Source organism: Lepus europaeus, chromosome 15 (assembly GCF_033115175.1).
Source record: "Lepus europaeus isolate LE1 chromosome 15, mLepTim1.pri, whole genome shotgun sequence".
Classification (NCBI taxonomy): domain Eukaryota; kingdom Metazoa; phylum Chordata; class Mammalia; order Lagomorpha; family Leporidae; genus Lepus; species Lepus europaeus.
The window spans coordinates 20,120,465-20,147,836 of record NC_084841.1 but is presented as its reverse complement, the minus strand read 5'-3'; positions in this window follow the sequence as shown (position 1 = coordinate 20,147,836).

The following is a 27,372-nucleotide window of genomic DNA, read 5'->3' as shown; positions in this document are numbered from 1 at the left end:
TAAATCTTTACAATTTAGCTGACACAAGTGAAAGCATAAATTTTTCATTAAAATTGTGTGAATGAATTTCATTTTACTTTGCTTCATAGGAAATACGACAGGAATTCTCCATCACACTTTATAAAATTTACTAAAAATATTTGTGAATAAATATGCCTACATAGTTTACACAGACAAGACTAAAATTACTTGAAAATTGAACTCTCTATATGATGGTGTTTCCAAGATTTTTTGAAAACAATATTGAAGCTCATTCATATTATGTTTTATATCATCTCTTATAGTTATATTTTACAAAAGAGCTTAATGTTCATCTACAGCTAATTCTCTTTTATGGTCGATTTAATTTTCTTTTATTGGGGCAAGATAAGTAAAGGAAATACACATAGATATTTCCCCCTCCCACTTACCTCATTTCTATTTTTTTCCTCCTGACTTTCAATATGGCATCCCTAGGCTTAGTGAATATTTTTCTTTAAGAATCTAATATATTAAATCTATTTTAGGATGACGCTTGCCAAGAGAAGTCCTTATACAATTTCAAAGATAATAGAGTGTGTGTCAAGCAAAGTGGTAACAAGGAAGAGGGTGTCCATTTATAATCCTTTGCAGGTGTATTTGTTGACCCTAGTGGCTCAAAGCAGATACAAATCACAATTCCTGACAGCTGGGCTATTGGGCAGCTTTTTCTGAAATGCCAAGCACAAGAAGGCTATAGTTTGGGGATTTATTTGTATTTTCCCTGAGGAATGAGGTCACATTTTAAATCAAGATAAAAACACTGAGTTTCAATGCGTTCCAACAGCAAAAGAAAACAAAAATTATCTAAAGAGGATTATATTCCCAAGCAATAAGCTGCTGGTTGCTAATAAACAAACAAATAAATAAATAAGCATTATAGAAAAGTGTAAGAAATATTTAAATTTTTTTTATTTTACTTAAATCTTCAAAATACATCACGGATGCTATATATTAATACCAATGTGGAAGATCTTATTTTATTTCAAATAAAATGTGAAATTTGAATAGACTAGTGACATTTGACATTCTAGATCAAGTTTGGCAAGAATCTGACTCTCACGAATATGATAAATCATACCTTAATCTCCTCAACCAGAGCCCCATTTTTATGCAGCTGGTTCCAATTAAATCACAGCTTTTATTTTTGCAGAATATATAAGAAGGCTTAGATACCTTTCTTTGTTCAAGGCCACTTATCATTTAGAAACAGAATTGGAATGCTTTGATGCACCAAGGCAGGATTAGTCTTTCTACTGTTAACATGTAAAGATAGACATGATCATGTATTGTATGATAAAGGACTGACAGCACAAAGCTTCTTTTGTTAATCAAGCTTCACAGTCTTTAGGGGATGAATGCATGATAAGATTTGCAATGAAGGCAAGCAGTATTTCTCAATGTATCTCAATGGGAATACATGGGGTTAATTAAAACATTGAGAGGTATTATTGAAATGTATGCTTCTGTAATACATTTAACATTTCACATATATGCTTATTTACTTTTAAATAAGTATTGGCATGATGAAAGGATTTCTTGAAATAATTATCAAATGCTTTTCTATATGATTCACTTATATTTCTTTCTACGAAATGTCAAATTAGCAGCTGTTCAATAAAATCAAAATTAGTACAAACTGCATGTAGATTGAATTAGCATCTTACCGGTTGTGCTCATTCAATCAACAGGATAACTTTATTAAATAGAAATAAAATAGATTTGTTTTGACATATCATTAAAAATAGTAAAGTAAATTGGTAATAAATGGAAATCCACATTCATAATTTAAATGGCTATTAATTTCATTTGACTTGATCATAATACTAATTCTGTGTGTATACATATCTATGTATATACACACACAAATCATATACCAATCATTAATCTAATATATATTAATCATAGCACATACACAGATCTATAAAAAGATTATCTATATTGACATTTATGCTATATTTTATATAGGCTTCCTTATAAATGGTTTAAAAGGATGGTCTCCAAGTTGTGATTGGGAAATCAAAAATGTGAATTGGGGATGTGATGATTTCAACATAAGGGGCACTTGAAGTCTATTATCTCACGCCTCTACTTGACCCCACCTGTATACCCACCTGCCAATCAGGCTATGTAACCACTCCCCTTTGGGAGTAAATAAAAGGCCTGGAACAAGGTGGGCCCTTTCCCTTGTTGCTGCACACATTCTGGGGCAAGGCCTTCTGGCCTCCGCTCTGCCTCTGCTTTCCTGCCTGCATGCTCGCTCCGTGTGGCACCAGGCCTGCTCTCTACCTGGCGTGGACCCTGCTTGTGTTTATTTCTCCCCTAAATAAAGCCCTCACTTTTCTGAGCATTTCTCTCACTGAATAAAACCTTAAAACTTACCATGTTGCCTGATTCATTTTGAGCCAATATTCAGAACTCTTATCTGAATAGATAGCAAGACCCCACCAGAATTATTAATAAGGCTAGTCAAATTCAGATTCAACAGGCATCAAGTACATTTTCTCTTTAAGTTCTATGCTAGTGATCCAACTGATCTGGGTTCTTGGTGAGAAAATACGGATTCTTCTTCTTATTGGGTATGAGTTCTTGTTTGTGTTGCCATTAACTGGTTGATTTTCCTTTAAATAGATTAATTACCCACTCAGCTTTTAGCTAGTGGGCAGTTTCAATTCCATGTAATGTCAGTTTGTGCTTTTCCTGATGGATGCATTCATTCCTTAGTAACTTGGTTCGCCAATCCTTCTCAGAATTGAGATAAAACATATTTATTATGTCATTAAGGTCACAGACAGTGAGACTTCAAGCAATTCTATTCCATGTTCTCATATCTAGGCCTCTTATATACCACGGGATGTAGATGTTCCATTTGTAGGATCACATCTTCCAGTTCATATCATGTTAGCTGTCAACGGGACATTTCATTTTTCTGGCAAGTCACTGTTCTTGTTGACTGGGGATATGTTAATATTAGTAAATTTGGGATAGACATTTGACCTAATAGTTAACCTGAGTGCCTAGAATTGAGTCCCAGTTTGGCAGCCTATTGTAGCTTCTTCCTGATGAGTACTCTGGGAGGCAGCAAATGATGGCTCAAGCATTTGGGTCCCCTGCATCTATGTGAGAAAACTAGATTGAGTTTCTGGCATCTGGCTTCACCCTGGCCTGGCTCTGGCTCGTCCAGGCATTTGGAGAATAGATAAGCAGATGAGAACTCCACCTAATCCTTATCTCTCTCTCTCCATCTTTACATCTCCCTAAATAAAAATAAGTAGCTAGACAAACTAAAACTCACATGCTACTCTTTTAAAACATGATCCACAAATTCTGTGGACTCAGGCATTTTTGGATTTCTTTTGAAAATGGCTTTATTGATATATGGTTGTCACACAATAAACTGCACATGTCTAAGCTACATGTTTTGATAACTTGTGTACATGTATACACCCATGCAGCGCACCACACTGATCCGAAAGCAGGAGCCAGGTGCTTCTCCTGGTCTCCCATGGGGTGCAGGGCCCAAGCACTTGGGCCATCCTCCACTGCACTCCCGGGCCATAGCAGAGAGCTGGCCTAGAAGAGGGGCAACTGGGACAGAATCCGGTGCCCTGACTGGGACTAGAACCCGGTGTGCCGGTGCTGCTAGGCGGAGGATTAGCCTGTTGAGCCATGGTGCCGACTCCTTTCTTTCTTTCTTTCTTTCTTTCTTTCTTTCTTTCTTTCTTTCTTTCTTTCTTTCTTTCTTTCTTTCTTTCAATTCAGAGTTACAGAGAGAGAGAGAGAGAGAGAGAGAGAGAGATCTTCCATTTGCTGGTTCACTCCCCAAATGGCCTCATCAACTAAATCTGGGCCACGTGAAAGCCAGAAGCAAGGAGTTTCTTTTGTGTCTTTCACTTGGGTGGCAGTATCCTCAAACATTTGTGCTGTCTTCCTCTGCTTTCCGGGGCGATAGCAGGGAGCTGGATTGAAAGTGCAGCAGCCAGGACATAAATAGGTGCCAATATGGGATGCTGGTGATGTAGGCCCTGACTTTACCCACTATGCCACAATACTGGCCCCATGTTCTGCATTTCTGAAGCTGAAAATGTGTCTCCAGAGTGGAAACTTTACAAATTCATGTAATATTACACCAGATAAGATTTTTTGCAAGACCTTAACTACTCATGCTGGTAGAAGGGCTGTAGTCAAAGAACACAAATCTATACCCATAATATGTATCTATTCTTATGAGAGAAAAATCACTATACAATCAAAGATAAAAAATTAATCAGCCTACCACTAGGTAGCCAACTGGTGGCTCCTTGGTAAATGTATCATATCAGGATTACATCAGTAGCCTCTAATATTAGCAGTTTTTGCACTCAGCTGTATTTTTGTTGAGATAAAGCACAGAGAAAAGGCAACATACTTGAGTTTATGGTCATTCACTTTACTTGTCACTTGGAAGGCATATTTATGGAGCATTAATAATTCTACACAATATTCCCAGAAAATACCAGTGATATACTTATATCTTCAAATCTCCTTGCCACATTAATTTTGCAATTTTAAGTTTTTATTCCCAGTCTAACTGGCAAACTAACTGGTACTATATAATAAGACACTATCCATATTTGGGTATATCCATAAGTGAGGTCATCTATACTTACACATAATGTGGATACAATATTTAACCCAAATATTCACTGATTGGAAGGATTTTTCCATAGATGACCCCCTACAAGACCTTACATATGGGCTGTGAGATAGGTGGCAGAATAGTTAGAGTAGGGACCATGAGGAGTCTAAGCCAGCTGCTTATGTATATTCTTCATGCTCTCAGGACCTATATTGGCGAAGTCATGTTTAAAGTAAAATATGGACTATATTATTTTATTTGACCTTAAATTTAAATATACATACAAATTTTTAGTTTAGTGTGTCTTACACAATAAGCTTATGAGAAGTCATTAGAGATTCATAATCACATGATGTCCTTGAGTCAAGAGTTTAGTTTCTACCAGGGCTCATTATCAAGGCAAACTCTGGCATTTCTCCAAACCCTACTCATCTATGCTGTGATTCTCCATACGGGGCTCACTAGAGACTTTATTCAGAATTTATCAACACCACAGACACTTCTAATACCATTTGATGTGATGGATCACAAAACAGGACAGCTTGCACCACAGCTTGAGCCTGAATGCAGAGATGTCTTTTGTGCTAAGACCCACTCAAAGCTGGCAGCCTTATGGGTTACCTGATAAATGGGTTAAGTAGCAGAACAAAATTTGGTATACATTATCCTGAATCCAAGGAAACACAGCACAATTTTTATCACTTTTTATCATAGTGTACGATGTCTCTTATCTAAAATGGACAGCATATCAACCCTTTGAATTCAGGTGTTCTGGATGATCAACATTTTTCTCCAATGTACTATGACTAAGATAAAGAAAACTGCTGTATATCTGGGACAGAATGTCATATACAATTTGAGCTTCCATGTTATCATTTTTATTTACTATTAGATTTTTTAAAATAGCTGCATACTAGGTGTCAGGATTGCATTCTTTCAATAAGACATCACATCTGGAAGAGAGTTATGACTGGCATCACCACCTAAGGATGGCATCATGATATCACAGTAATCCTCTTTGACTCATCTGGATTCAGCACTGATTCAAAGATTTAAATATAGATAACATGGTAAATATCAACTCTGTAAGGCTTTGAAGGTCACAGAAATCTGTACAGTTCCACTCGGACTGCAATATTGGTATTGCTTACCCACTTTCTGTGATGTGGATTGTTTAATAGCTCTAGGTAGCTGGTATATTTCTTCTTGGAACACCACAACAAAACTGCACCAATGTGAACCTTCTGGATGTTGCTAACTATATGTATTCTGCCTACCTCTTCTCAAATAGGGCAATCAATTAAGGGACCGGTCAGTCATCACATTGGACCCACTGTTAGAAGATTTTGGGCGAGCATCTCATCTGAACCTACTCTGACTAGTAGAGCAGTATGAAATTTTGGATTTTGAACTTCAGTAAAATCTCAGAGAAGTATACAGTATTTTCAATTTATAATCTATATAAATAGAGCATTTGTATTATTTATCAGTGTACAGTCATCTGGTCTCTCCTATGAAGACTTCAGAAACAGTCTGAGGATTTCCATGTAGCCTTAATAGTGGTGTCTCCTCATCAAAGACATCTTATTTTCTCCTCAGCAGAAGAAATAATAGGACATTTCCCCAGTTGTGTGCTGTTTTAGTTTCCAAGGATCACCATCGAAATTCACCACAACTAAATGTCCTAAAACAAAAATTATTCTCTGATGGTTCTGCAACATAGACACATGGATAAAAGTATCAGCAGAGTTGACCCCTTTTTGACTCTTGCATAGAGAACCTCTCCCAGGCCTCTCTCCTACCTTCTGATAATTACTTGAAATCTGTCATATTGCTTGGCGTATAGCTGCATCACTCCAATCTCTACCTCTGTGAGCACATACTATTTTCACTTTGTCTCCTTTGTTTCTCAGAACTATCTTATTCCTTATAAGGCCTCAGATATATTTTCCTCCTTATAAAGTCATTTGATTTGCAGCCCACCCTATTGTGGACATGACCTCATTTTAAATCGATTACAGATAGAAAGACACTATTTCAAAGCAAAGTCACATTTTGGACTTCAGTGTATCTTTTGGTGGGATACAGTATAACACACAATTGTATTGGCACTGTGGAAATGGAGTGACAAATGTGGAATGAATCAGGGGCAAATAGGAGTTGTAAGTGAAAATACCAATTGGATAGAATGATCAAGAGAGGATGTCTGGGAACAAATCTCCGAGCCGTCGACTGGTCTGATCAAGAAAATAAAGTCACTGTAACATCAGCTTGTACATGTAGTAACTGCGCATTATAAAATGGGGCATGTTTTGGTATAAAATTACTGCTCAACTTTTAATTTTCCAAATAGAAAGTTTTACTGTAGTATTTTTTTTTCTGATCTCACACTGTGCATCAGTCATTTTGGTTGGATGATAATCATCTTATTTGTGAGTCACTGAAATAAACCATGACAAATGTACACACTCTTCACTAACGGTTGAGATTTACTTGTCTTGTTGATATTTTGTCAGCATGCCTTATGACCACATCTCTGTTTGTAAATAGTATCTTTCTCATTGTCCAGTGCCAATACCATACTGTTTGTTAAATATTTTGACAGATTGTGTGGTAGTGTTATTTTCAAGCTATGTATATGAGAAAATTGTGAATATGTAACCTTCAAAGCCAAGGAGTCCATGAAGGTAGGCGTTTGGTAGTTTTGTTGCTCAATCTCAGTTCTTTATTTCATTATGGAGGAAACCTTGAGAACCCCGTTCTAGTTCAGAACCTTTCTTCTCTGTAGTCATCAAATCATATTAAGCCACTTCTGAAGTAAGCTAGTTTGTGACCCTGGGCATAGCTCTTATGGGCTTCAACATGTATAACTGTAAGTTTTGCAGTGGATAGTACCCAGCAATGAATCCAAAATAGAAGATAAGTGAATCCAAAATTGAGGTGTCAGTCCGAACAAGAATGTGATATGATGAACTTGAACTTCATTAGATCATAAATTTTGCTTAGCAAACTAGAGAAATAAATTCAGATAGAAAACAGAAGGTAGAATGAAAATCTATTCTTTGAATCATTTGATTTTAGCCTCAGAACTAATGTGAACTTAGCCATTAAAAGAGAAAAAATAGGTAAGGATTTTGAGCAATCTCAGACTAGACATTTAATCTTACCTGACTCTCTATAGCAAGAACCATTGTTATACACTTACTGCAGATTTTAAAACAGCATCAAATGTATGTGCAATTTGATTTTCTACTGTAAGGCAATAAATTACTTTCAATGTAATAGCTTAAAATATCATCAATTTATAAGTTCACAGTTCTATAGCTCAAATATCTTGCAAAATATGCTTGATCTGCATTTAGGGTATCACAAATCTGAAATTAAGTCCAATTTCACATTCAGAAACTGGGTGGAGATTAGTTTCCAGGCTTATTCAACTTGCTAACACTGTTCAGTGCTTGTATTCATAGTCTTGAAACTTCTATGGTCTTTTTGGATGCCACTCCTAAAAGCTAGAGCACCCCTAATAGGTGATACCCTCCAAGTTCAAGCCAGCAACTGCATGGCATATCCTTCCTGTGCTTTTAATTTCCGATATTTAACGATACCATGTACTTCAAATGGGTTTATGTATTCCAGTTGGGTCCACCACAATAATCCAATAATTTTCTAAGGTGCCACACAATATAATCTAGTCTTGAGTAAAATCCATCAAATTCAAAATTACAGGAAAATTTAAGATGTATATTTCAATGTGGAAAACCAGGATTTTGAGGGGATTATCTTGAAATTCTGACTGGCAAAACATGTAAGGAATAATTTTCTGAGGACCACCACTCTGGTGCAGTTGGTTATGCCACTGCCTGCAGTATTGCCATCCCATGCTGTCTGTTCTTTGCCTATGTTCTCTCACTTCTCCCAATAGAAGGAAGCAATGTCAGGATTTTCATGTCATGGGTAGTAGGGTTTGGGAGTGTGTCCCTTGTTTAACTTCTGCTTTTCTAGCCTTATCATACATTTTTACCCTCAAGGATGCCCATATTAAAAGGTTGTATTCCATCCTATATTGTATTTTTCTAGATACTGGTCTGTCACTGTATTCTCAACAATGTCTAAAGTATAAATCTTCTACCACAACTTCTGGGTGGCTGTTTTTGTTTATTTGTTTGTTTTTATGTTTTCTTTTCCCTGCTTTCTGGAAGAGAGAAGTTGACATCTTAAAAATATGAAGCTGAGGCTGCCAAAAAGAGAAAGTAATGGAAAGATCTGGCACCTTAGTACCTGACAACAGGATCTAGATCCAGACTGCCTCTCTGATATTTATCTTTTACTGGAGAATAAATAAATAAATATTGTCTAAGAGTGTCTTCTATTTTCTCATTAATTATGTATCCCCTGCCTGCAAGTAGGATTTTTCCAATGCTAAATATTAAACTATAGCATGCCCTTAGCAGATGATAATAAGACTGATTTTGCTGTTGGAAAGTTATACCATGTTTGTCTATAATGCAATGATGAAATTCTCCATGAGATCATCATATGCAATACCATAAATCATTCTGAATTGCAGATGAAGAGCAAAAACTATACAAAATGAAATAGCAAATTTTGGTGGTAGTATGTGGACAATGTCTCAGGGTTCACAGAAAAATTGTATGAAAACAGGTATTGAAAAGAGCTAGTCCACTCATGAAAAAGAGACAGACTACTCACTCCCCAGGGTCATTCAACTTTGGAGCACTGTAGAGAGTATAAAAGCATATTGCTTTTTCATTTATAGTTAAGTAATAGAAGACTCCGTCCTTTTGCAGATTGCATATTCACTTTCAGATATGGAGATGAAGCAGCTGTTTCCCAGCCAAACCATTTTTTTTTCTCAGCTACTGGTAGACCAGGTAAGAGCAATGTCAGCTGTCAGCAAGCAGAGACGAAAAATTCTTATTATTTGTACATCTTGGGACTAGATTCTTACAAAAACCCGAGTGAGCTAGGGAGCAGAGTTATCCCAACATCTCTTGACAAGAACCCAGCAAGTCAACACCTTGATTTTGACCTTGTGAAATTTGAGAAGGAGGTTCTGGTCTGACCTCCAGAACCCTGTAGTATTAAATGGATTATGTTTTAAATCAACACTCTTGTGCTGATTTGTTAAAATAGAGAGCAAAAGCTAACAGAGATTGCTCCTGGGTCACTAGCATTGTATGAATTGTAGATGACAAAATAAGAGAAGCATGGAAATAAGTCAGAGGCATGGAATAAGTAGCAGAAATTTAGACTAAAATATTATCTATGTCTACAAAGATCTGCTTACATGACAGCCTAACAAGACTTGTGTAAAAGGTCTAACCAAGGAAATTCAGTTCTTGTGGAGAGATTGCACAGTTGTTATAAATAGTAATGACTGCATTCATCATTCACGTCTCTAAATGTGACCTCAAAGTATCTATCTTGTTTCTACTGTTTTATATGTAGTTTCAGAGCAGGAATATATGAATTTCTTAGAAAGTACATATTGTTTTGTTTTAAGAATCTTAAATTTTAATTAGTATTTCTATGTGTATAAAATTCAATAATTGGTTTATGTATTAAATATCAATTAAGCAACTGCTATATATCAAGTAGGATATATCAAGCTTATAGAAATATATAGCTTAGTAGAAGACCCTCTAGGTATTTTGTGTGTAAGATGAATTCAGACTCTGATCAATAAATAATGACTATTTGTGCAGAAGTGTGATAACTAGAGAAAAATGAGGTGGGTGTATAAACTTTGCTTTAAATGATTATTCTGCACTTGCTAGATGTGAGCTACTAAAAATGTCTCTATGCTTCATTTTTATTTAAAATGAAAGGTGGCATTTCTCTGATTTATTGAAAGTTTTCACTGCAATAAGGCTAAAGGACTTAACACACTGTTGGTTAAATTGTATGGATTATTAAAGAAATTTCCAAATATCAGAATGATTTAGGGAGCAGATGACATGGCACAATAGGGTAGACTACTACTTGGGACTCCAGTATCCCATATCAGAATGGCCAATATAGTCCTGGGTGCTCCACTTCTAACCCAGCTTCCTGCAACTTCCCCTGGGAAGGCAACAGAGGGTGGTCCAAGTGCTTGGACCTCTGGCACTAATGTGGGAAACCAAGATAGGACTTCCTGGCTCTTGCCTTCTGCCTGGCCTTGATTCGGCTGTTGTGGCCATTTAGAGAGTGAACCAGTGGGTGTTAAGATCTCTCATTCTTGCTCTGAATCTCTTTCCTTCTTTCTGTGTTGCTCCTCCTAATAAATAAATAAGTAAATAAATAAATAAATATTTTTGATAAAACAATTATTTGGTAGCAATAACACAAACTTTTTTTCTATTTTTAGTTTTAAAATCACATGACCATGAGATAAAATATTTAGGTCTTTGAACTATATTGCAAACCACAGAGAAGTCCTTGACTTGGGATTATTAACTGAATGGAATTTTCTGGCTGTCTCCCTTAGGAGTTGGTGGCAAGAACATTCTACAAGTGAAAGAAGTATAAACACAGGTTTAGATGACCAAAAAGGAAAATTTTGAAAACATGAGTTTTTATATCCTAACATAGGTTTTTAGTTGGGAATATGGTTTCCCATAATAAAGACTACATTCCTCCATATTAATACCTGGAACACCTGGAACAGAGGCTATGAAACTTTGATTGAAATGATACTTGTTGGAGATAGCAGATAGTAGACTGCACCCTGACACATGAAATATTTATTCAGTCATTGCGCTGCATAGCCAGAGTTTAACATTAGAGCAAATCAAAGTTTTAGTTTACTCAATCTATTGTCATTCTAAGATGTTCCTCAATTAAAACTTATCTCAATAAGTGTGCTATTTAAGGATTTTGTCAGCTTGTCTAGGTTACAACTGAAAAATGAAATATGCATAAGTGAATTCCTACAAGCAATAAAAAGACAGGAAGAAAAAATTGAAATAGAAGACTTGCATTTAAAAAAAAAACTCTAGCATTTTTATAGATTTGTTTTATTTATTCGAAAGACAAAGTTACAGAAAGAGGTAGAGATACAGAGAGAGATATTTATATGAAAGGAAGAGAGACAGAAAGAAAAAGATAGACAGAGATCACTTGGTTCATTACCAAATTGTTTGCAACAGCCAGGGCTGAGCAAGATAGAAACAAGAGCTTGGAACTCAAGCCTAAGTAGACAGCAGGGACCCCAGGTAACTGAACCATCAGAGGAAGCCTTGCAAGGTATGCATGAGCAGGAAGTTGGAAACAGAATCAGAGCTTGGACTTGAACTTATGCACTCCAAAGTGCAGTACCAGTATCCTACATGACTTAGTCACAGCTGTACCAAATGTCTAACATACCAATAGAATTTGATGCTTAAAAAGAATACGTATTATGATTAGATAAACATGTATAAATCTGTAATTAGTTTTTTTTAAAAAATGATTGATTGATTGATTTGAAAGTCTGTTACAGAGAGGCAGAGGCAGACAGAAGAGAGAGAGAGAGAGAGAGAGAGAGAGAGAGAGAGAGAGAGAGATCATCCATCCACTGGTTCATTCTCCAAATGGCCGCATCAGCCTGGGATGGAACAGGCCAAAGCCATGAGTCAGGAGATTTCACACACTCTCCCCCATGGGTACAGGGGCGCAAGGACTTGTGCCATTCTCCCCTGCTTTCAGAGGTGCGTTAGCAGGGAACTGGATCGGAAGTAGAGCAGCCCACACAGGAACTGGTGCCCATATGGGATTGCGACACCGCGGATAGCAGCTTCAACTGCTGCACCACAGAACCAGCTGGAGACTGCATTCGTATTGATTCTCTGAATTTCCTATATCTTTCCATTACATTGACTGTCTTCCCAACTTAGATTTGATTTCTGCTTTCGTTTTATAAATCTAGTTTTATAGAGACCTCTTAATTAAATTCCATGCCACTCCCTCCTCTTTCCAATCATTCAGCATCACTGGCCTATTTTCTGCTTCTTTCACACAGCAGACTTCTGGCAGCCACAGAAACCTGGAAAACAGCTCCCAGCTGCTGCATGTCTTTTCCCACAGAGCTCTGCACAACTGCTCACATCCAGACCACCCCCTCAAAGACACACATTTCCTGCTCCCTTTTACAGTGATCAACAATCATATGGAACTTATCTTTGTATGTTTATATTTGCAATTTTTTTTTTAATTTGCTTATTGTTGCTTCTACTAAAATATATGCACTCTGAGAGCTAGGGCATAGCATTTCCTGATCATGATTCTACTCATGTAAACAAGGAATTTTTAATGTAATACTTTCTACCCCCAAAAGTAAATGAAGTAAATAAGTGAAGTCGATGGATACAAAGTTATACTGGAGTAATCTGTTTAAACTGTTAAAAATAGATGTGTTCACCTCTGAATTTTCTACATGTTGTTCTTTTATGTCAATATAAAATCTCTTATAGATTTCATCTTTTTGCTTTATTTACATATGCTGATTGTCATTTTATTGTCTTATCCAATGTGCAGTCGGATTCTTTAACTATTTACTCAATGCAGTATAGAATGTTGTGGGGATGCAAATGGGCTAGATCAAGGAGTTCCATGGTGATAACAGGGAGTGAGTCAGAGGATATATTTAGAGGACAAGGTGAATAAAACCCCAAAGCCCTGAATGTACTCTCAGAGGAGGAGAAAAAATAGAATGTTTTCAGCTGGAGAGAAAGCCTTATTGAACCTTTAATGGAAACTGCTGGCTCCTGGGAAAATGTGTTCCTCTCTCTCTCCATTGTTAGCATATTTTTTTTATTGTTGTTGTAAATTACTAGGGCAGACTTCAACAATCCCGGTCCACCAGCGTAGTTGTTGAGTATTTTAACAAGATAGTACTATCCCCAACTTCATGAAGTCATTCCTTTAATCCAAATTACTATGGCTTTGAGGAGAGTACCCACACTCAGTTCAACAAGTTAAACTGGAAAGATCACAGGTGTTTAGTAGAGTATGTTTGGGAATCAAATTCAAGAATAGCTGTACTCAAGAATGCAAACTCTTATTTTATATTGCTTTTAAAATTATGTTTCATTATTTGTTGAAACTAAATACATCAGATATTCTTTAGTGAAAATGCATGATAGCAATTAATAAAATTCATTTATTGTATAATATGTAAATAAAATATGATTCATCCAAATTATCAAAAACATGAGAAATTCAAAACCGAGTAAGCATGTCCAGTGACTCAATCCCAAATTTACAAATCAGCTCTCGCTTTATCTCCCCAAGTGTCTACAGAATAAGGGACTAGACAACATTTAAACAATGCCTAAGGCCAGTAGTTCTAACATTCATACTGGAAGATAGAGAAACAATTTTCTTATTAGAAAAGCATTCTACCGCTTGTCGGCCTTTTGGCTAAGACCAAGTGTAGAATGCATCCTGTTCCAGCTCAGCTTTGGGCATGGAAGAATCATCTCTAATAACTCAGATAATACTGCTGCTAGCTCCAAACCACAACAAAATATGATAAAGAATATAAATCTGTAAGGCAATATTTAGCTGGAGTTACATGAAAATCATGTATAAACATATGTAATTACACATGAATTATTTATCACAATAGCATAAGCTATACTAGGTGTTTCCAAAAGCATACATAAATTTAGTAACTGATAAGAATATTTAATATGAAAATAATCATGTCAAAGTGTACATTGAAACTGTTCACATATAAACATATATATAAGATATACAAGAGAATACTTCAAAAAGTTTATGAGAAAATGAAACTGAAAGACAAGTTTGTTTTGTTAAAAAATTTCTCTGGCTGGTGCTGTGGCTCAATAGGCTAATCCTTCGCCTGCAGCACCGGAATCCCGGGTTCTAGTCCCAGTTGGGACGCGGATTCTGTCCTGGTTGCCCCTCTTCCAGACCAGCTCTCTGCTGTGGCCCCAGAGTGCAGTGGAGGATGGCCCAGGTCCTTGGGCCCTGTACCCACAAGGGAGACCAGAGGAAGCACCTGGCTCCTGGCTTCAGATCGGTGCAGCGGCCTTTTGGGGGTGAACCAATGGAAAAAGGAAGACCTTTTTCTCTGTCTCTCTCTCTCTCTTACTGTCTAACTCTGCCTGTCAAAAAATTAATAAAATTTCTGAAATTAATGCATAATTTTGTCATACTATACATTTTTCATGAAACGCTTAAAGAACCCTCACTGGATATAAATACATATTGATACACATTTACATATATATATATAAACATATAAAAACACCACACACACATACATGCACATATACACAGTCTCAGTGTGTTCCATGCACTAATACATATCTTTATTTTATTTCATTAACCTCCTGTGAATTATCTATTCCATGCACATTAAAAATATGTTTCACTCAATAATATCCTTACCTTAATTTGGTCGATGCAGTTGGATAATTTCTAGTTCGTTCTGTTCCATTTGGTTGTTTTTAATTACTTAGTTTAATTCATGAGCCTGTAATAGCTCACATGCATTGCTGGAAATCTGTCATTAGGAATACAGATATACATCTAATTGTTATCTTCAAAATTAACATCTAAATTACAAATATTCTTTCTACATATTTCAATTTCTTTGTACTTTTAAAACTAATTAATTAACATAAAAAGAACGAATTTCATATATACTATTTTAAGCACATAATGATACTTCCCACCTACCTTCCCTCAATGAACAGAGGGAGAGAGATCACCTATCCACCAGTTCACTCCACAAAAACAGCAACAACCAGGAATGTACCAGATTGAAGCCAGGATCCAGAATGGGGTGGCAGGAGCCCTGGTACATGGCCCATCTTCTGCTGCCTTCCCAGGTATAAGCAGGAAGCTGGACCAGAAGTATGGTGGCCAAATTCAAATGGACGTTCCAGTATGAGATGCCAGCATTGAAAGCATCAGCTAAATCCACTGTGTAAAACACTGGCCCCTTTTTGCACTTCCTTATTTTTAAAATATTTACATATGTGGGTATTCAAGTAATAATATTTATATGTTGATATATTATTTATTTCACTCAATAATTAATGAGATCATCCTTTTTGATATTTGAAAATATTTTTAAATTTTTTAAAAAGATTTTTATTTATTTATTTGGCAGGTAGAGTTCCAGACAGTGAGAGAAAGAGATAATGAGAAAGGTCTTCCTTCCATTGGTTCACTCCCCAAATGGCTGCTACGGCCAGTGCTGTGCCGATCTGAAGCCAGGAGCTAGGAGCATCTTCCTGGTCTCCCATGCAGGTGCAGGGGCCCAAGCACTTGGGCCATCCTCCACTACCCTCCTAGGCCACAGCAGAGATCTGGACTGGAAGAGGAGCAACGGGGACTAGACCCCGGCGCCCATACGGGATGCCAGCACCGCAGGTGGAGGATTAACCTAGTGTGCCACCTCACCGGCCCCTAAAAATCTTTTTAAAATGGATTTTAAAGTCAAATTTAACACAAGTGATTTCCTACTACATAAATACATATATAGCAAGTGTTGTATGAATTCTGCATATCCTCATTGTTTTCTTTTTGTTGTGAAGGATAACTGCAATTTTTATTTTCTAAAAATCTAGTGAAAATGTTCAAATAAAATGCTTTTATATAAGAATATACACTACTATGTGATTTACATAAAATTAGGGATAATGTATACTTTTAAAAGAATTTTTAATTTTCATTAATGCTAAATTAATTTATAAGTAGCTAATAATGTAGAACTAAAAATGAAGTTAGGAATAAAATAACATGTAACTCTGACTCAACAGACATGCTTTAATAAAATTGTAAATTATTTATAGACAAATAATTGTAAAACAAACTATTGAAATAATTTAAATAACATAAAACTCTACAGCTGAGAGATGTAAAATTAATAACAAAGTTTAGATGGAAAAATAAATAACCAAAAATATGATTTAGTTATTGTCAGGAACATAATTTGTAACAGTTTGACAAATGCAATTCTGATAATATATAAAGAAGGGCTGAAAAATATTGGTCATAGATTCACTGCAGAAATTGCAATAGTCTTATGTATTTATTTGTTTACACATCTCAATTTAAGAAGACAGGCATGTTTCTTTGAATTTAAAAGCTAACCTTTCACAAATGGACTGCTGGTTCAAGTTAATTTATAATCTTTTTTATACTGATGCTATCACAGTGATATATAAGGTAAAAAGTAAATTCACTGAAATTGAATCTGTACTGGAAGGGATGATAGAACTGATTTAAGTTTCCAGTTTCCACTTTTAAGTGAACGTGGCTACACAGAAAAAAATAAAGTCAGCTCATTTTTGTTCTTGATTCTCAATGTACGACTAATAGTCAATAACACCCAGGCTGAGACCTCAACATTTTGCTCTCTTTAAAATTCCTTCATATAGTCCATATAGTCCATCCTCATAGTCCATCGCTAAGGTCAACCTCCCATAGAGTCTGAGAACAGGGACACATGCAAAAAAATTCAAGGGGGAAAGGGAGACTAACAGTATTCAACCTGTAATACCCACTTCTATTGTGTTGGAGCTGATCTCTCCCTTTATTTCTAGAAATGTTTGTCTTCTAAAATTGGTTGCTTTAATATGGCATTCCTATATATTTAAAATAGTTGCATTTTCTTGTAGAAGTAATCCCTTGTTCATTATGTTGTGATCTTCTTGTGCCTTTTAGAGTTATTGCTTTAAAAACTATTTTGTCTGATAAAAGTACAGATGCTCCTTCCTCCTTTTAGTTTCTGTTAACATGCGTTGTCTTTTTTGGACCCAATCTGTGTAGATTTTCAGATGAAGTGAGTTTCTTGTAGATATATTGCTTGGCCTTTTTTCATGCATTCAGCCAGTCTGTGTACCTTCCTGACTAGTAATTTAAACTGTTTATATTCTTTATTTTATTTTTTAAATTTTTATTTAATGCATATAAATTTCCAAAGTACAGGTTATGGATTACAATGGCTTCCCCTCCCATAACTTCCCTTCCACCTGCAACCCTACCCTCTCCCGCTCCCTCTCCCTTTCCATTCACATCAAGATTCATTTTCAATTCTCTTTATATACAGAAGATCAGTTTAGTATAAAGATCTCAACAGTTTGCACCCACATAGAAACACAGTGAAACATACTGTTTGAGTACTAGTTATAGCATTAAATCACAACGTACAGCACATTAAGGGCAGAGATTCTACATGAGGAGTAAGTGCACAGTGACTCCTGTTGTTGACTTAACAAATTCACACTCTTGTTTATGGCATCAGTAATCACCCTAGGCTCTTATCACAAGTTGCCAAGGCTATGGAAGCCTTTTGAGTTCACTGACTCTTACCATATTTCGACAGGGTCATAGTCAAAGTGGAAGTTCTCTCTTCCCTTCAGAGAAAGGTACCTCTTTCTTTGATGACCTGTTCTTTCCACTGGGATCTCACTCGCAGAGATCTTTCATTTAGGTCATTTTTTTTTGAAGAGTATCTTGGCTTTCCATGCCTGAAATACTCTCATGGGCTTTTCAGCTGGATCCGAATGCCTTAAGGGCTGATGCTGAGGCCAGAGTGCTGTTTAGGACATCTGCCATTCTATAAGTCTGCTATGTATCCCGCTTCCCATGTTGGATTGTTCTCTCCCTTTTTTGTTCTATCGGTTAGTATTTTCAGACACTAGTCTTGTTTATGTTATCCCTTTGATTCTTAGTCCTATCATTATGATCAGTTGTGAACAGAAATTGATCAAATGGACTGGACTGTTTATATTCAAAGCCATTCTTCATAAGTGGAAACTGTCCTATCCTCAAAGTGATTGCAGAACTTAGAATTCTCTGTGCTGTACTTTTGAGAGTTTGTGTGTTGCAGTGAGAACAGTATCTAATAATGTTTGTTTGGGATCTATGGACTTCTTGTATTTAGATGTTCATATCTGTCTCCAGACTGGAGAAGTGCTCGGCTATTATTTTGTTGAATAGTTTTCTACATCTTTACACTGCTCCTCTACCTAAGGAATTCTGATAATTTGAGTATTTGTTTAATGGTGCCTAAAAGTCTCAGAAACTATCTTTATCCTTTTTGTTATGTTTCTTTTCTTTTCTTTTTTTTTTTTTTTTGGTCTGAGTGCAATATATCAAAAGAACTGTCTTCATGTTCAGATATTACATATTCTCCTTGATCTAGTTTGTTGTTGAGATTTTCAAGTATATTTTTTGACTTATTAAATTCTTCATTTCTCATATTTCTCTCTGGTTCATTTTCAATGCATTGATTCTTTGCCAAATTTCTCATTCATATCATGTATTGATTTCCTAATTTCATTTTAACTGTCTATCCACATTGTCTTGTATTTTGTTGAGTATCTTTTAATTATTTTGTTTTAAAGGAGTGATTCATTTATTTATTTATTTTTAAGACAGAATAAAAGAGAGAAGATCAGTAAGAGAGAGAGAATAAGAGAGAGTGCTTCCATCTACTGGTTAACTCCCCAGATAACCAGAACATCTAAGGCTTAGCCAGACTGAAGCCAGGAAGCAGTAACTATATCTAGTGATTATTAATTATTGTAATATAAACATTTTTTCGACAAAAGACTTGTTTATTTATCTGGAAGACAGGGCTACAGAGAGAGACAGGGAGATACACAGTAAATACATACACCCCCCCCCCCCACACACATACACAGAGAGAGACAGAGAGAGAGAGAGAGAGAGAGACAGATCTTCACTCCCCAGATGGCCAAATGGCCAGGATTAAGACAGGCTGAAGCCAGGAACCAGGGACTTCATTTGGTTCTCCCACATGGGTGTAGGGACCCAAACACTTGGGCCATCATCTGCTATTTTTCTCAGGCCATTAGCAGGAGGCTGGATCAGAAGTGGAACAGCTGGGACATGAACCAGTGCCTATATGGGATTCCAACATTGCATGTAGCAATTTAACTGGCTACACCAAATTGCAGCTCCTAAACATTCTTACAAAATACAGATGATTTCTCCAATGATATTTTATCGAGTGTATAAGAATTCACTGGCAGTTACAAAGAGTATTCAAATCATAAAGTATTTCCATGAAGTAATTATGTTAGATGACAGCTTCTGATTTAGAGGGATAGAAAGAATTTTGTGTTAAAATAAGTGAAAGCTAGGTGTGGTTTATGCATTGTTGAAAACATACTGAAATAAGATGTTAACAATATGGGAAGCTGGGCATATGGAAACTATTTGTACTATTTCACACTTTTTCCTCAAATTTAACATTATCCTGAAATAAAAAGTCTAGATAAAGAGTCCTAATAAAAAGTTTTTGCAAAATTGGTGTTTGAAATAATCTAAACAGACTAAAAGTGAAAGGCTGGAAAAAGATATACCATGCCAACAGAAATGAAAAAAGAGCGGGTGTAGCCATCTTAATATCGGACAACATAAACTTTAACACAAAAACTGTTAGGAGAGACAAAGTGGGGCACTATATAATGATTAAGGGATCAATTCAACAGTAAGATATAATGATTATCAATATATATGCACCAAATTACAGGGCACTGGTTTATTTAAAAGATTTGTTAAGGGACTTAAAGGGAGACTTAGACCCGAATACAATAGTACTGGGGGATTTCAATACTCCACGCTCAGAAATAGACAGATCAACAGGACAGAAGATCAACAAGGAGAGAGTAGATTTAAATGACACCATAGCCCAAATAGATCTAATAGATATCTACAGAACTTTTCATCCTACACAGAAAGCATTTACATTCTTCTCAGCAGTACATGGAACCTTCTCTAGGATTGACCACATACTAGGCCATAAAGCAAGTCTCAGCAAATTCAAAAGAATTAGAATCATACCATGCAGCTTCTCAGACCACAAAGGAATGAAATTGGAAATTAGTAACTCAGGAATCCCTAGAGCATATGCAAAGACATGGAGATTTAACAACATGCTCCTGAATGAACAATGGGTCATAGAAGAAATTAAAAGAGAAATCAAAAATTTTCTGGAAGTAAATGAGGATAACAGCACAATATATCAAAACATATGGGATACAGCAAAAGCAGTGTTAAGAGGAAAGTTTATAGCAATAGGTGCCTACATCAAGAAATTAGAAAGGCACCAAATAGATGAGCTTTCAATTCATCTCAAGGATCTAGAAAATCTGCAGGGAACCAGACCCAAATCTAGTGGGAGAAGAGAAATAATTAAAATCAGAGAAGAAATCAACAGATTTGAATAAAAAAAAATTACAATCAGCCAAACGAGGAGCTGGTTTTTTGAAAAAATAAACAAAATTGACACTCCATTGGCCCAACTAACTACAAAAAGAAGAGAAAAGACCCAAATCAATAAAATCAGAGATGAAAAAGGAGACATAACAACAGACAACACAGAAATAAAAAGAATCATCAGAAATTACCACAAGGAATTGTATGCCAGCAAACAGGAAAACCTATCAGAAATGGACAGATTCTTGGACACACACAACCTACCTAAATTGAGCCAGGAAGACATAGAAAACCTAAACAGACCCATAACTGAGACAGAAATTGAAACAGTAATAAAGGCCCTCCCAACAATGAAAAGCCCAGGACCAGATGGATTCACTGCTGAATCTACCAGACATTTAGAGAAGAACTAACTCCAATGCTTCTCAAACTTTTCAGAACAATTGAAAAGGAGGGAATCCTCCCAAATTCTATTTATGAAGTCAGCATCACCTTAATTCCTAAGCCAGAAAAAGATGCAGCATTGAAAGAGAATTACAGACCAATAACCCTGGTGAACATAGATGCAAAAATCTTCAATAAGATTCTGGCCAATAGAATGCAACATCACATCAGAAAGATCATCCACCCAGACCAAGTGGGATTTATCCCTGGTATGCAGGGATGGTTCAATGTTCGCAAAACAATCAACGTGATGCACCACATTAACAGACTGCAGAAGAAAAACCATATGATTCTCTCAATAGACGCAGAGAAAGCATTTGATAAAATACAACACCCTTTCATGATGAAAACTCTAAGCAAACTGGGTACAGAAGGAACATTCCTCAATACAATCAAAGCAATATATGAAAAACCCACGGCCAACATCCTATTGAATGCGGAAAAGTTGGAAGCATTTCTGCTGAGATCTGGTATCAGACTGGATGCCCACTCTTACCACTGCTATTCAATATAGTTCTGGAAGTTTTAGCCAGAGCTATTAGGCAAGAAAAAGAAATTAAAGAGATAAAAATTGGGAAGGAAGAACTCAAACTATCCTTCTTTGCAGATGATATGATTCTTTATTTAGGGGATCCAAAGAACTCTACTAAGAGACTATTGGAACTCATTGAAGAGTTTGGCAAAGTAGCAGGATATAAAATCAATGCACAAAAATCAACAGCCTTTGTATACACAGGCAATGTCACAGCTGAGGAAGAACTTCTAAGATCAATCCCATTCACAATAGCTACAAAAACAATCAAATACCTTGGAATAAACTTAACCAAGGACGTTAAAGATCTCTATGATGAAAATTACAAAACCTTACAGAAAGAAATAGAAGAGGATACCAAAAAATGGAAAAATCTTCCATGCTCATGGATTGGAAGAATCAACATCATCAAAATGTCCATTCTCCCAAAAGCAATTTACAGATTCCATGCAATACCAATCAAAATACCAAAGACATTCTTCTCAGATCTGGAAAAAATGATGCTGAAATTCATATGGAGACACAGTATACCTGGAATAGCTAAAGCAATCTTGTACAACAAAAACAAAGCCAGAGGCATCACAATACCAGATTTCAGGACATACTACAGGGCAGTTGTAATCAAAACAGCATGGTACTGGTACAGAAACAGATGGATAGACCAATGGAACAGAATAGAAACACCAGAAATCAATCCAAACATCTAGAGCCAACTTATATTTGATCAAGGATCTAAAACCAATTCCTGGAGTAAGGACAGTCTATTCAATAAATGGTGCTGGGAAAATTGGATTACCATGTGCAGAATCATGAAGCAAGACCCCTACCTTTCACCTTACACAAAAATTCACTCAACATGGATTAAAGACTTAAATCTACAACCTGACACCATCAAATTATTAGAGAACATTGGAGAAAACCCTGCAAGACATAGGTACTGGCAAAGACTTCCTAGAAAAGACCCTGAGGTGCAGGCAGTCAAAGCCAAATTACCTATTGGGATTGCATCTAATTGAGGAGTTTCTGTACTTCAAAAGAAACAGTCAGGAGAGTGAAGAGGCAACCTGCAGAATGGGAAAAAAAAATATTTGCAAATTACGCAACAGACAAAGGGTTGATAACCAGAATCTACAAAGAAATCAAGAAACTCCACAACATCAAAACAAACAACCCACTTGAGAGATGGGCCAAAGACCTCAACAGACATCTTTCCAAAGAGGAAATCCAAATGGCCAACAGACACATGAAAAAATGTTCAAGATCACTAGCAATCAGGGAAATGCAAATAAAAACCACAATGAGGTTTCACCTCACCCTGGTGATAATGGCTCACATTCAGAAATCTACCAACAATAGAGGCTGGAGAAGATGTAGGGAAAAAGGGACACTAACCCACTGTTGGTGGGAATGCAAACTGGTAAAGCTACTATGGAAGTCAGTTTGGAGATTCCTCAGAAACCTGAATATAACCCTACCATTCAACCCAGCCATCCCACTCCTTGGAATTTACCCAAAGGAAATTAAATTGGCAAACAAAAAAAAAGCTGTCTGCACCTTAATATTTGTTGTAGCTCAATTCACAATAGCTAAGACCTGGAACCAACCCAAATGCCCATCAACAGTAGACTGGATAAAGAAATCATGGGACATGTACTCTGTAGAATACTATACAGCAGTCAAAAAAAATGAAATCAGGTCATTTGCAACAAGATGGATGAATCTGGAAAACATTATGCTGCGTGAATTAAGCCAGTCCCAAAGGGCATATGTTCTCCCTGATCGGCAATAACTAACTATGCACCAAAGGGGAAATCTGTTAAAGTGAAATGGACACTATGAGAAACAGTAACTTGATCAGCCCTTGTCCTGACTGTTGATGTACAATGTAATACTTTATCCGTTTTAGTATTTTTTTCTCTGTTTTATTCTAGTACTATTGGTTGAACTCGTAATTAACATACAATTATTCTTAGGTGTTTAAATTTTAACTGAAAAGTGATCCCTGTTAAATATAACAGTGGGAATAAGAGAGGAAGAAGATGTACAATTTGGGACATACTCAATTGGACTTGCCTCAAATGGTGGAGTTAGAATCGTGTCAGGGGATTCCAATACAATCCCATCAAGGTTGCATGTTCCAATGCCATCTCACTAGTCCATGTGATCAATTTTAGTTCATGATTCATTACACTGATATGTCTAAGAGTCAAAGGGATCACACAAACAAGACTAGTGTCTGCTAATACTAACTGATAGAATCAAAAAGGGAGAGAACTATCCATCATGGCAAGCGGGAGACACAGCAGAACCATAGAATGACAGATGTCCTAAATAGCACTCTGGCCTCAGAATCAGTCCTTAAGGCATTTGGATCTGGCTGAAGAGCCCATGAGAGTATTTTAGGCATGGAAAGCCAAGACACTATGGCAAAAAAAAAAACAAAAAAACAAAAAAACACCCTAAATGAAAGATCTCTGCGAGAGAGATCCCAGTGGAAAGAATGGGGCCATCAAAGAAGGAGGTACCTTTCTCTGAAGGGAGGAGAGAACTTCCACTTTACCTATGACCCTGTCAGAATAAGATCAAAGTCGGTGAACTCAAAAGGCTTCCATAGCCTTGGCAACTCATGACTAGAACCTAGGGAGATTACTGACGCCATAAACAAGAGTGTCAAATTGTTAAGTCAACAACTAGAGTCATTGTGTACTTACACCCCATGTGGGATCTGTCCTTAATGTGTTGTCTAATGTGAAGTGATGCTATAACTAGTACTGAAACAGTATTTTTACACTTTGTGTTTCTGTGTGGGTACAAACTGTTGAAATCTTTACTTAATATATACTAAATCAATCTTCTGTATATAAAGATAATTGAAAATGAAAAAAAAAACTTGTTATTTTGAAAAATCACATAGATAAAATAATCACTACAAAAAATGTGCATTTTTATGTATCTACCATCAGAATTAAAATATTGCCATCCTAACAATTATCCACAAACGCTTAAAGCAGTGGATTCATTTATACAGACCTTCAAATAAAATCATCAGAAACAATAAAATTAATTTTTTAAAAGATTATTTATTTGAAAGGTGGAGTTACAGGTAGAGACAGAGATATAGATATTCCATCTACTGCTTCACGCTCCAAATGGCCACAATACCCTGGACTAGGCCAGACCAAATCCAGGAGTCGGAGCTTCTTCTGGATTTCCCAAGTGGATTCAAGGGCCCGTGGACTTGGACCACTTTTCCTGCTTTAGGCACATTAGCAGGGAGCTGGATGGGAAATGGAGAAGCCAGAACTCGAACTGGCACCCATATGGGATGCCAGAGTTGCAGTCAGCCACTTTACCTGCTATTGCACAGTGCCAACATCCTTGAAAATTTTGAAGATGAAATGCAAGTTGATAGATATCTTGTTTTATAAATCATGTTAATCTATTACATTTGCACTGTCAAAGCTCTCACTTATGTCAAACTTTATAATGAATTTATCATTGAGAATTGAGTTTTCAAATTGATATACATATATAATATTTTAGTTTTCAAGGTGAATTTCTACATAATATAAAACATTCAATCCTTTTTGGAAAGGATTGTAATCTTAAAATTACTTCTTGTGTTATAAGCTATAATGTCATCAATTTGTATAGATCTTTAATTTAACTCATTGATGTTTTATTGGTTTCTCTGAGAGGACTGGCATATCATTGACTGTTTAATTGTACTTTTTTGTACTGTTGGTGACAAAAGTTGTTGATTTCACTAAATATTGCTATTCTAGAAGTTTGAAATTCTTTAAATCTTGTTTTGGATTTAAAAATGTGACTTCTACTCCTGGACTAAGATTTTTACTTTTATTTTCAAAACATGAATGGATTGTGGTTTTAATCAAAGTTGTGTTTTTTTTTTTCTGAGTATACTCTTAGTTTTTTGTTTATTGTATGAAAGTCGTGAAATGTTTTAAGAGGTTTTAATTTATATTAAATGAAAAGTGCCTTTCTGGAATACATTCATCTTGATTGGAAGCACTTTTAGGAAGCCTGATACCTCAATCCTCTTGTTTCTCCAACTTGCAGAGGGCTGCCAAAGATGCTGTAAAATCTCCAGGTGTCTCAATTCAGAAGAAACAGTGGGTAGGAATACTGACTCAAATTCCTGGTCCTTCATCCTACACCAGAATCTGGTCCAGTTCTATGTTTTGCTAACTCTCCAGTGTTTCTACACAGATTCATTTTTCTTAATTATCTAATTCTACAACATACAGAGGAGTTCTAAAGTTAGACAGGAATAGGGGCAAATGAATAATTTAAAAACTAATATGGCATGCTTAATTCAACTAAATTTTCAGACATTGACACATTTAGTGTGATAATAAATGAAAGCTGATCAATTTTTTGTTTATTTTCACAAAGTGATCTAAAATTATAGAATATTTAAAAGACCTAAACCAAAAGCAATAGATGTGCATTTTTCCAGACTCCCTATCTTGATAATATACATTTGTTTTATTTTTATTCTATTTTCACAAAGCAAATACATTTCCTGGAAGGAAAATAAATTTAAAGTATACAACCAAATCACTAGTGGCCAGTAACTATAAATATATACATGATTTCCCTTTTTATGTTTATAAACTCTATTTGAATTATTTAAACTGTATCAAATTTTAAAAAATTAATGACCTGCACAATTTCCTTTTCTTAATGTAATTTTACAATCATATTTCAAAGGACGAAGTCTCATTGTTGTGATCAAAAGCAAAGTTTTGATTCTGAAGTATCAGAAGTAGTTATTATTCAAATTACCACAGTGGCTCTATGTGAGTGTGTGTGTGTGTGTGTGCGTGCAAGTCTCCTTTCTATAATAACTAAATGTTATTCTCTTTTGAGCTCAATCTGATTTAATATTCCCAGGTTGTATTAGTCTTAAACAGAATTCATAGAGCTGTTTACCAGTGATGTGTAGTGAGCTCTCTTCCTAATTTAGAGTATATGGGCATTGCTAATAATTGGAAAGATCTCTGGTTTTATCTATATTACTAAAAAAGCGAGAACTATGCCTAAAAAATTATGAGCCACTCTCTTTTATTTTCTCAGACACGGATATTAAGATTAATTAAGCATGATGGTATGTAATGGTAAGGCACAACAATAAGTTATCTTTGATACATGTTGGCTAAAAAAGTCATTATCTATGATCTTCATTTCTCATGAAGAATTTAGTATTTTCAATCATTTACTGCCTTAAATCCCGTGAGGTACTGCTTTTCTCAACTTATGAAATGGGATATACAAACTAAAAATTTCTACTGATAGCAGGGATTTGATTGTAAAGCCATGAGAGACAAAATCAAATTTTCTCAGAGAGTTACAAGCTCTATTTTTGACACATATTCATCATGAAAGGATTTTTGGAAATCCACATCATTATATTTTATTGTATTTAACTTCTCGGATATATAACTAAATCTAGATATTCAGACTATAGGGAGAATAGGTAGTTTACCACAGGTTTTGAACTGACAGGAAAGTTTTATGATTTAAT